Source organism: Emydura macquarii, unplaced genomic scaffold (assembly GCF_026122565.2).
Source record: "Emydura macquarii macquarii isolate MOO-44397 ecotype Brisbane River unplaced genomic scaffold, CSIRO-AGI_Emac_v2 contig_295, whole genome shotgun sequence".
In the NCBI taxonomy this organism is placed as follows: domain Eukaryota; kingdom Metazoa; phylum Chordata; order Testudines; family Chelidae; genus Emydura; species Emydura macquarii.
In genome coordinates, this window is record NW_027130432.1 from 6,780,687 (window position 1) to 6,790,000 (window position 9,314).

At 36.5% G+C, this 9,314-nt stretch overlaps 1 protein-coding gene across 1 annotated transcript in view; it reads right to left on the reverse strand.

Annotated features, from left to right (window-relative positions):
* The window catches only part of LOC137154526 (uncharacterized), a 317,851-nt gene that overhangs the window by 19,110 nt on the left and 289,427 nt on the right, over window positions 1–9,314 (reverse strand). The window contains exon 11 of the mRNA XM_067550253.1: window positions 5,637–5,746. The gene's annotated coding sequence lies outside the window, so the exon portion shown is untranslated. The remainder of the gene's footprint in view (window positions 1–5,636; window positions 5,747–9,314) is intronic.

Here is a 9,314-nt window from a genome sequence, read left to right on the forward strand (position 1 = left end):
AACAGCTTAATACAGTGAAAGAGTGTGCTAAAAATTCAGAATGAAAAAGGTGGTATTATTCAATTCAGATATGAAATGCTTGGGTTAAAGAAAATCAGGTCCTATTTATTTAACAGAGACAAAATATAAACAAACTAACCTATTAAAGCAGCAGAAGCAGCAAAGAGTATATAGAGTTTTAATTAGGAGTTAGAAGTATTGACAGAGGAAAATGTCTTCCCATTTGTTAGTTTTCCTACATACCCCTTCACACTTCCTCCTATGCTGCCTTGATGGATGGGAGGAACTCCCAGTGATTATAAGCACTCAAAACCAATGAGATTGGTGGAAAATTTGAGATTTTAATAACTTTTGGAGTCTTTTTATTTCTCTTGTGGCTTTGGAGCCATTAGGGTTCATGGTTTCAAGATTCTCTCTGCAACCAGGAGGGCTAGAAACATTTGCTTTTCTAAAATGACACCTAAGAATCTCATGTCATAGTCTGATTCCAACAGCTCAGGCTTTAAGGAAGCACCACATATCAGAAAACTCAGGATAAAAGTGCAAGAGTTGGAAACATACACATCCACAAGCTCACCTCATTGGCCTCCATCCATTCTCCTCTTGAAAATTCTCCTCTGCTGTGATGCCCATAAAAAACTCAAGGGCTAGAGATTTGTTGTGGTGTGACCACTGTTTATCATGATCATCAGTATTGTCTCATTGTTACCTTCTACATCGCACATCTGTTTGTTGTATCCATTTGCTATATCTTATCTTACAGTTAGATTGGAAGCATTTGGGGCAGGGTCTGTCTTTTTTCTTTTGTGTGTTTGTGGGTCTGTACAGTGCCTGGCCCAATGGGGTCCTGGTTCATAACGGGGATCCTTTGGTGATGTCATAATATAAACAAACAATAAAAACAACAGCAACAATAAATAATTAATACACATCTGAGTAGAACTTCTATAGTCCTGGAGCCTTAATGCTCCTTCCATTCTACAGGGGATCACTTACTCTGCAGGGAAACTGCCACTGAATAATACTGAGCTCATTTAAAGACGCCCTCTTATGTAGGACAGATGGATTTTTAGGCTCCAGCACTGTACATCAAAAGACTAGAACATCTTATTCTAACAAGGAGCCTAGATGAACTTTCTAAAGTCATTTGCTACGCACTTATTAAGTAACCACACCATTAATCAGATTGCTGTACTCACAAATTCTTTAGCAAGGAATTGTCTCTCTCTTATTTCTATAGCAGGCATCATGGCATAGGGTTAAGTTGAATTAAATAACAACAATAATTCAGTTTGTTGTCTCTGGCTGTATTCAGGGAAACCCTTAAATCAGGAAAGCATGGGCTTACCTTGAAGCCAGTGGGAATTAACCACGTGCTAGAAGTTAAGCGTGTTCTTAAATGCTTTATTGAGTACGGCTTGATTTAAGCACATGCTTCAGTGCTTTTCTGGGTCAAGGCCACTGTCATTAAAAATGTCTGCTTTTTAACTGATCAAGTTTTAACATTAACAAGTAAACACCACTTTCAATAAGTCTGTGATCATTTAGAAGCTTTGCTCCAATTTGAAACAGGAGTTTCACACTTATAGCCTGAACTTAAATAAATAAAAACACTTCATTAAAAAAAAAAAGTTTAAAAGTGTCGAACATCCAGGATGTAGTTTCATTTCGTATGAGGTTCTGTCCTTTTTTTTTTTTTTTTTTTTAAATGATGGCTCCCAGACACATATCTTATCATAATAAGAAAAAATAAATAAATAAATTCAGAGGTTGTGGCTGATTAGAACGAAAAGCGAGCCCTGGTCTGACACATTAACTTGATCAGGTTTTTTCAAAGTTCACATCGTTCTAGTTCTAATTTATGTTATGTGTGGTATATATCTTCTTGGTTGAACAATTACATTATTCTAAACAATTAAATTGCTATGATACACATAATGCATGGCTCCTGAGCATAAAGTTCTTTAATGATGGCAGACTCTAAAGTGGTACAGTTCACTTTTAAAAGGTCATGCATCTTTTTTCAGTAGATTAACATTTTATCTTTTAATGGTGTTAAGAAAAGGTCAAAGATTCTAACAGATGGAATATGGAAAGCTTCTGTTGAAGAAGATCAATGTGCTAAGCATCAATCTAAGTCCAGAAACACAGTCATTTAAGGACTATTGTTCATGTTTTATTTTAAAATTACCACTATCCTGATTGCTTAAATGCTAAAATTACATTTTCATATTTGAAAACTGAACCAACTTCTTCCTAAATAGATGCCTATAATGTAAAGAACATTCCTGGGTCTGTTATATTTTCAGGAATATTTCTATATTTTAAAACAAAAAAATTCCTTTAAATAATTATTTCACCCTTAGGCTAATGGCATTTTTTTTTAACTGCCATCCAAACAAATGCAGTAGGAATGATCCCCAATAGCAAAAAGAGAGTTAATTTTATATTGGTTTAATTTAATATGTTTGCAATCATTAGATGGAATACATGATTTAAATCAGTATTCTCTTCTTAGATAATATGCTGTTTAAAGAAAAAGATGGTAACACAGGCTGCTCTTATTACAAAAATGTTTTGGTAATAGATTTTTTTAATAGTATACTACCATGAATTCTTAGGCACAGATCCTGTGAAAGATTACACACAGGCTTACCTTTAAACATTCAAGTGGTCCCATTGACTTGAAGTTTAAAGTTAAGAAAACGTGTAAGTGTTTGCAGAAGACTGTAAGCTCTTCTGAGCTGTGAATTTATCTGTGTCATTGTTTGTAGAGTGCCTAACATAATGCAGTAACAGAACTTAGTTTCTGGGTACTACTATAAAATAAATATCAAATAATAATACCCTCAGTGGTAGAGATACCTTAAAGAAAGTTACCAGATAGCTTCTGAAGAGTGTGTGAGTATGTGTCTGTAACATATACACATTTATCATATTTATTTATATTGGAAGTTCCTGCCACTCTCACGGGCTATGCCTGCTCAGCCCAGCAGAATGACATCAACGGGAGAGTAGTACTGACAAAGGCAACTAGAGATTCCTCTTCCCGTGTCTCCTTGGGGATGATACCTGATCGTCCAGAGGCAGTGGAGCAGCAGGCCATTTTTAGTCAAGACACCATATTGACAGGTGTGCCACAGAGCCAGCAGGGATTGGTGGATTTAAAAATCTAACAATTTGATGTGCCCTACAATACCACACATGAGGATACAAAATGGCGGATTCCTGGGAGAGAAGCACTGACCTGATTCTTAGCTGGCAGCTGCCTTCTTTCTCATGGAAATATCTATTGCTAGGTCACTTTACCCTCTGATAAACTACACTATTCCTCCATCAACAACATGATAAACTGGATCCCAGGTTTAGAAATGCAGACATGTTTTTAGAGAAATAACTTAAAACATGAATTGAACATGTGCAAACAACTTCCACCCCACCCACAAATCAATAAAATATGTGTTTACAGCAGGCTATAAAACCTAAATGATTATTTACAAGACAAAGATTTCGTTTAAAGCAGGACCCATTAATTCTCATTTTGCAAAGAAGGTTGCAACTAACAGAACAATAGCTCTGTGAGAGAAGTCAAAAATCACTTTGTTCACCAAAAAAAGATAAAAAATGGCTGCTAATACATTACAGGTAAAACATCATATGCTGGTAAACAAAGGATATAAATCCACATACTTCAGGGCGTTAGCTAACTTCTAATGATTGGGAATTAGGAGGAAGCTTTACCTGGTAGTAGGTCATCCATAACTATACGGAGCAGGGCTTCTTGAAGCACTTTACACTAGCCACTATTGGTGACATGGTACTAGTCCAACACAGTTTGGCCGTTCCTATATTTCCAAATATTGGTTGCTTGGGACTGAAATTTTTCTTAGAAGGAATATTCTACTTAAAAGTCACTGTGTAAAAATGGGATTGTGGGTATCATGCTTATTTATTGTAGACGTAATAATATACGTAAAAGGATACCTGCCTTAGGCTCTGGCTGCCCTTTACTGTCAGTTAAGGCCATCTTGCACAAAAGGAATGCTAGCACTAGCCCACTCATCTTTCCAAAAATATTTGTGGTAAAAGATCGTCTCACAGCATGTCCGGAAGCCAACTGTTGTGAACTGGGACTGGTGGGGGTAGGGTCGAGGGGAGGGGTGGGATGGTGGGGTTTGGGGACAGTGAATTCCAATGATGAAAAGCCCTGTCAGAAGCTTCCTCTCTATTGAGGGGGCTTCAGCTGAGTTAAGTCTGCTAATCTCAACTGCAGCAGTATGGTTTGTTGAGAGCAGCTGTTTCTTGTGTAGGATAGTTCGATGGAATTTAGGGCTTTGTTGGTCAAAATCAACACCTTCAATTTCACCTAGAAAAGCCAAATGGCAAACAGGGCTGATCACAGAACACAAGTATCACGTACTTGTGGCAAGATATTCTTTTAATCAAGCAGGCTCCCATATTCTACACTAACTTCAGTTCCTCCTGGATTTAAGGTGTAGTCCCTTGTAGATTGCATCACAGAGGTCCAAATTAGAATTCTGAAGAGGCATGGTTCATTGTAGCAAGGTCCACAGCTGAAGGGAAAAGACACAATCTCCTTGCCAGATCAAGTTGATAAAAAGCAGCCTTGGGGTCACTGGGATGACTGTCTGGGAGCCACTGGGAATGTAACCAGACCATTAGGTTGCAAAATGCTGACTGATCATCCTCAATTGAGGAAGTGATAAATTCACTCCAGATCTTCTGCTTGTCTTCTTCAACCCACCATAATCATTTCATTCTTAATTGCCCAACTCACTGTCATCCATACCCCAGTCTCACCCAGAAGCTGTGAATGACACTTGACTGTTTCTCTGCAGACTGGATGAGATAGGCATATAAAGCTGAGCACTATCATTATACTGAAAACACTTCAGCTCATATTTCCACATGAATTCTTCTAATGGCTTCACCTTCAAATTGAGTAAGAAAGGTGACAGCCTATTTTACATGAGAGAGCCTTCACTAACCTCTGAGATGGCTCAGTGAGAAAAGAATGAAGTCACCAAAGGCTAGCCCCATCTACTCAGGCCAGGGACCATAGATATATTAGCACTACCTCATAATTTACAGATTTATTAGCAGTATGGACACCTGGTCATTATAAAGCTATTGGTACCCTGCCCTCTTCCAAAGCAGGTACTGAAAATATCAATCAGCAAAGGACAAAGTACTTCTGCATTGTCCTTTACCAGTCAGGAATAACTATAATCCAAAGGACAGGTTCACAAAGCTTAAATTCTTCCAGCACATTCTGAATCTCTGTAAGCATTGTTGGGTAAAATTTAATCATGGAAAATATAGCATTGGCTTACTCTGTATTAATGACTAATTCAAATGTACTTAATTTACAGGTTTGGGGGTTTTTTTTGGTTTTTTTAACTGATAGGCCTACAAATGCAAGTTGGATCTGAGAGTCAAGCTGGGTTCCTTCCTTTTCACAGATCACCACCAGCAGTAAAGGCTCTGCAGGTGAAATTGTGTCCCCAGGGACAGCTTTACAACACCACTGTCCTCACTGGACTTGCAGAAGGATAACAAGTAGGAATTTAGTAAACAATATTACAATACACAAGATTAAATTGAATCCAACTCACCCTCTCTTAGCAGTGTTTGCTCTGCAGGGCTAGGAAGAGTGGAAAGCAGCAAATACACATTTGTCATCTGAGTCAGCAGATGTAATTCTTCATACACATAGGAAGAAGCTCTATTGAAGAAGAAAATACCATTTTAATAATTACTTTTCACAGTAGAGCTGTGCTTTAAATCAAACAAGGAAAGACTGAGCCAGCCCAGTGGCACAGCACAACAATTTGACCTGCTACACGACAGTCTTTGGTTTGGAGATACTAACCAACTCTGCATCCTGGGGCCCAGGATTGTGAGTATGCTATGAAGATGATACAATACACTTAGACTCTGAGGAGAAAAGGAGCAGTCACATCACTCTTGAGAATCCCTTTGTGTAGAAAAAATTATCTTGTGCCCTCGGGTGCAATGGATCTGGATGAAATACAACTCAGTAAAAAGAAACTGAGGAGTTGCAAGAGAGTTAATGAGCATTTTGGTATTTGTGCCTAGTGAGATAAAGTGATGACTCTCAGCTGAGGAAGGGGAGAGTAATAATAACAGCTGCATGACTCTTTCTGTGGCCAATGTGACTGCAAATGCACCCAGAGCTTTTTATGCCCTATATTATGTTTTACTTTGTTTCGTGCAGAGTTGATCCTATTAGTCAAGTCCAATCAATTCTCCCACCTTCTTTCCTCTTTAGTGTTCCTTTTGCTTTCCTTTCTTCTATATCATGTCTGAAAGAAGCTGTATTCAGTTTACATGGAATCAACTGTCCTTTAATTGTTGTTTTACCAGTTCCATTTAAGTGGAGAGCATTTTCACATTCCTCTTATATTCCATGTTTCAAAACCATGAAGAAGGGGGTTGAGATATAAATGTTTTCATTAATCAAATGTTCAGTTTGATTTCCAAGTTCAGGTCTTGTTGGTAGCACTTAAAAGAATTGGCTAATTTGGTGTTGCTCTATGAAGGAATACAAACATGAACACTAGCAATTCGTAACATCTACACAGAACAATCAGTGTATTCAATAAATAAGATACAAGAGATTTTTCAAAGGATGTATATTTTAACCCCCAGTCACATACATCTGAGGATATAATTTGATATGAAATAGTAGTACTATGCCAACCCAATAATGAAATCTGATAAAGAGCCTAATGTTAATTCTAGCTATTTGCTGTGTCCATTTCCCTTTTTGTTTTATTACTAGAATGTTTTGCTTTTTAAGCCTCTGAGTAGTTCTGATCCTTGAGATCTGATTTCTTATACCCTGCAGGGGACAGCATTGGGCAAAGAACAGTGAAAATCATATGATAAAAGGGAAACATTTGCTTTCAATTATCAAATTGTACTTTGATAATTGAGGAACAAAAGAGTATTCTATTTTTCAGGTTAGCACCACCATCTCTTTCCCCCTCTGAATTATTTATGAAAAATAATTTGTCTAGCTATTTCACACTCATCTCAACAATAAAGCAATTCCCAACTCTTACTAGCCACTAGCATTACTGAAGGGAAAAGAAACGATGTATAGCATTGCTATAAAACTTAAAGAGTTTTTTCTCAACAGCTGTGTAAGCTTCACTATTTCTCAGCAGCTATGTTGAATCCCATCTCTGCTGTCAACATAGATATCAGTTTTCATGCAGGAAAAAAAATCAGTTTTCTGCCAGTAGCTGTCATTAATATCTATATATACATGTATGTAAACACACACACACTCACACTCCCCTACTTTGTTTGTAAATGTGCATGTAACTTCAGGTAGAAATATTTCCTTTTTATTTTACCTTGGCATTGTTGCAACAAAAGTTCCCCCAAGTGGATCTATATTTTAAAATGACATTGCAGAAAGGTATATGGTAGCTTTGTTTGTTTTGGACAGATGCAAAGAAGTATCTCTGAACTTCTGCCAGTGATCAAAGGAACTGATGATGTAGAACAGATTCATGGGCCATGTCCTATCAGCCTGCACTTTACCCATCATCCATCATCCAAACCCTAAGCCTTTCTCTGAGTGATGATTGCACCCTAAACACATAAAATTAATCACCACTCTAGCCTGGCCAGGTGTCTTGCCTCCAGAAATTATCTCACTGCAGCAAAAGAACTGCTAGAATCTGATAGCTATACTGTAATTTAATTTAAAGAATACTGCATAGTAATGAAAGATTAATTTACATATCTGAAAAGTTTCTAGTTTCACGAAGCCAATATAGATTCTTGAAGACATATGTAATTGTCAATATAGCCAATATAAAAAGCCAATATAGATTCCTGAAGACATATGTAAGATGTATATATAAATGGTTCATCATAAAATCAGGGCAACTAAGTATTTATTAGTTTCTGGAATTTTAAATAGAGGATCTCCATCATGATCTTAGTTTAATACAGGTTTTAAAGTGCAATTTAAAGAACTGAAAAGTTAAGGTATTTGACATTTAAATTCAACTGCTTGACTCAGACCCAAGTGAAATGCTATTTATGGGAGACTAAAATTTTCATAAATATGGTCTATTCTGCTTTTTAGAAAGCTCATCACCATTTCTTAGTAGTCTGTATTTCTATTTTTTCTTCCTCAGCCTGACAGAAATTAAGTAGCAGGAAATTAAAGTGTTCTATGCATCTCTAGTTTTGAAATTATAATGTAGAAATCATTGGTAGATCTGTCAGTGGCTGATAGATTAGGTCAAATATGTACTGTTCTTTGAAATAAACAATTTAAGATATATAGGCCCTTGACACACTTTAACTTTCAGTAGCACGTGAGCTTCCACTTCATGTACTGAATAATCAGAGCTTCTGTATTTTACATAAATGGAAACAATTGTAAGTACAGATGTGACAATAATCTCCATCTAATTATAAATGGAAATTACATGCTATTTTCAACATGTATATTGGGTAAGAGAGAAATTGGTTCTGTGCTATCAGCATAAGGCCTAACTCAAAGGCAAATTCTGCCAGTGTTCCGCTTCACTTCTGGATTAACTGCAAATCCTAATAATTGGCTTTTAATTGGGAGCTTAGCTCTTATATTAAATTATTGGAGGAAAGCAAATGTGTCCAAAAGATGTATCATTAAAATAAAAAGAACCCAATGTCCTTGTTAAAAATCTGAGCTGCTGCAGATCTAACAAAGCAAAAGCATCTGAAAAAGAAATCTTAATAAATAGAAAACAAAATTTAAATTGGCCATCAAATTATCTTAATTCAAACAATACTTTTGCTGAAGATTTCAGCTGTGATGTTTCTGTATTGTGCAGCTTTCATGACTCAGGGCTCTTGCCTACAATTCAGTATTCATTTCTCTGTACTTAATTATGGATGTGTCTGTCTCACTTTCTTGTTGTTTATAATAACTATTTTCACACAGTATATAATGCAAAACAGAAGGAAACAGAGCATCTTTGTGGTCTGTTGTATCAATATTAGCATATTTTCTTGTCCTCTGTCTCAGTGCTCTTCAAAAAGCAAAGAACCGTATTAAGTTTATGAAATAGCATGTTTTTAAGTCCACCTAAATCATGAAAATAAGTCTCCATAATGCATAATTACATAAAAGATTTATGTGCAGTGTCATATAATCCCCATGAAAATCACCTTGTTTTGGTACACAAATGACAGCCTGCACAAAATAGTCTAACTGATCAGTACAGTATCAAGAAAAGAAAAGAAAAAAAGAAAAGAAAAGT